Consider the following 3,281-nt stretch of genomic DNA (forward strand, 5'->3'; position numbering starts at 1 on the left):
CATGAAAAGGTATAAGACAATTTTTATTTTTATTACAACATTTATAATATCTATATAACAATGAATGCTATAACGATAACATCAAAAACAACAAAGACGAAATCTACAATGGAAGTCAAGTTTGAGTAATGAATAATATATACAATTAATCATGATAATATTTATCGAGGTTCCTTTGACTAAATGCTGTATGTACATACATAGCTAAGTTTCTGTTGGCACGTGTATTATCTGATTGCATCAATTCGGTAAATTATATCATTTTTGGTATTCTCCAGTAATATTTATTCATATACAATTTCATAATATCATCATATAAGAAATATTCTAATAATAAATGATATTCGTCCTCAAGAACATTGCTATGTAGACATGTTCTATCTTGATATGGTATGGCTTCAGGTTTATGCCATCTGCCTGATTCGATTTCTAGTCTATGGGATGAAACCTTTAATCTACAAAGATCTGATCTAAACTTATGTATACTAATACTTTTTAAGTAAGGTTGCAATTAAAATTTTCAAAACTGCCTGTTACTTATTGCTTTTGAAAAATCATTAAGTTCTGACATCCAATTTCGCATAAATGTATCATTCAATCTAGACTTTACCAAGGATGAAAAAAACTTTTTCATCACCTAAATCTTGGTTTAGCCATGCACGTTGAAAGTTATGCAACAGATTACACGCAGATTTTGTATACTTATGATCTTCTAACTGATTAATTTTCAACCAATACCGTAATACATTAATGGCTTTTTTAGGTATTTGCAAAAGCCCCATCTGTAGTGAATACATTTCCTAAGTATGTAAATGATTTAACAGTGTCTAATGCTTGGTCTTTGTACGAAAATTTAATATCCATCCTACGTTGCCACCCTTTTTTGAAAACCATAACCTTTGTTTTATTTGTGTTAATACATAATTTCCACTTATCACAATATTCCTCTAACAAAGACAACCCTTTTATTAGTTCTTCCTCAGTTTCTGCCAAAATAACAATGGCATCTGCATATAACAACTAAAATGATTTTAGCATACCAATATCTATTCCTTTGAAATCATTTAACATATAATCTTCTTCTAAGTAGTTCAAATAAATAGAAAATAGGAATGGTGATACTGATTCTCTTTGTCTCACTCCTTAAAAAACAAAAACAAATATTCATTACTTATTGCATTACCTAACTTTATTATTGATTTCACATTAGTATACATAGCTGTTTTGATATCAAGCATTTTACCTCTAACGCCTAGCTAACAGTTTATATCAGATGATATTCCTCACCAAATAATCTAACGCTTTGGATTAATCAACAAATACAGCATACAATATGTTTTGTTCACTTAATAAATAATTAATGACACCGTGTCACACAAAATTGTATCAACAGTTCCCTTTAATATTTTGCCTGAATCCTGCCTGTGCCTCTATGTCGACATGATAGTGTTCAGCCCAATTGTTATGCCAATTGTTAATGACTTTAGTGAATAATTTCCCCAAATTTCTGAATAATATTATCCCTCTGTAATTATTCACATCCTGTTCATCACCTTTTTTTATGTAACGGAACAATAAAACCCTCACCGCACACTTCAGGAAAAAGCCCATATTCAAAGAATTTATTGAACAAAATACAAACCACTTTTAAAAAACTTTTACTACTAATTCCAAATTTAAAAAAACTGATTTAGCAGATAATCAGGGCCACCTGATTTACCATTATGTATTTGCTTACAAGCACTAATGATTTCTTGATCAGTAAATGCTACATTTTACTCACTAAACATAATTTGTATCGTCTGAATGTTGTTTTTACCCGTTGATATTCCGCGCGTACCAATACACCAGACAACTGTGTCGAATGTGAACACATCTTGTCTCTGTATAAACAATATCGCAATATTATACATTTATATATACATACATACATATATATATACTTCTGGGCCATATATTTGATAAACTGCTTCGGAAGAAATAGTTACATTTAAGTTTTTGGACATGAACTACGCAATGCTCAGTTCTGTTTCGAATAATCTCAAACAATATAGCTACGAATGTGTCAAAAGCAGCATGCTGCCTTTTTATATTTACAACAGATGGCACTATGTTAGTGCGTGTTTTATTATGTATGTCTTACAAAATACGTTTTAGGTTTCTTTTTGTGTGTGTGTCTTTATCCGTTATTGTATTGGCTTGGTTGTTATGTGCCACTTGCAACACGAGTTTCAATTTGAAAATATATATCATGAAACGCAACTGAATGAAACACGTAATCAGTTAAATATATGGCATTGTTTTGTTTAGTGATTTAGCATAAATAATTTCCCTCGTAATGCCAAATGTCATACGCCATAGTTCATATATTGTAATAATGTACTTATTGAGAAATTATAAAATGGTGGAAGCGTTACGTTTTAAAAGAGCATATGATAAATAGAAACGATATGGGGATTACTTGTCTTAAACGCACAATTAAATGAGACATAACGATTAATGTGAGGTACACACCATTCAAAAAGTCGAGATAAAAGTGACACCTACAGATAACAAAGCATTACCGAATTTTAGAATATTTTTTATGTAGATTTTAATCCAATCTGACAAATCATAACATGAATTTCATATCTTTCCCTATTTACACAAATATAATGACCCCTGTCCAATTCAAGAGCATTTCTTATTTGTAACAGAAATACACTTTATACAAAAGGAAACATTCGTTCCATACAGCGAAATAAACAGAATCAGACATCGCACTAGTCATTAAGTTCGGGCCCAGGTTTTTATTTTACATAACATTACATTAAACTTTAGATGCATTAAGAGATAGACAAATATTTCACGACGAGGTCTTTGTTGTTTAAATGGTTCTTATTTGATAAAACATGCTTTGACAATTTTAAACAATAGGAATTATCATACAACCCCCCTGTATACGATCACAGTAATAGGTGTAGTTGTGTTTTTCTTAGTGGTACCATAAAAAGACATGATAAGTATGGTATGCACATGTTAAAGGGATCTTTTCACGGTTTGGTAAATTGACAAAATTGAAAAAAGTTGTTTCAGATTCGCAAATTATCGGGTTAGTTATGATATTTGTGAGGAAACAGTATCACTGAACATTTGCCATGGTCTAATATGGCCATTATATGCATCTTTTGACGATTTAAAAACATAAAAATTATAAAGCGTTGCAACGCGAAACGATTGAATAATTTGGAGAGTTCTGTTGTTGTCGTTTAAATTTGTGAAACTACGACGATTGCTTATAT

Source organism: Dreissena polymorpha, chromosome 12, assembly GCF_020536995.1.
Source record: "Dreissena polymorpha isolate Duluth1 chromosome 12, UMN_Dpol_1.0, whole genome shotgun sequence".
Classification (NCBI taxonomy): Eukaryota; Metazoa; Mollusca; class Bivalvia; order Myida; family Dreissenidae; genus Dreissena; species Dreissena polymorpha.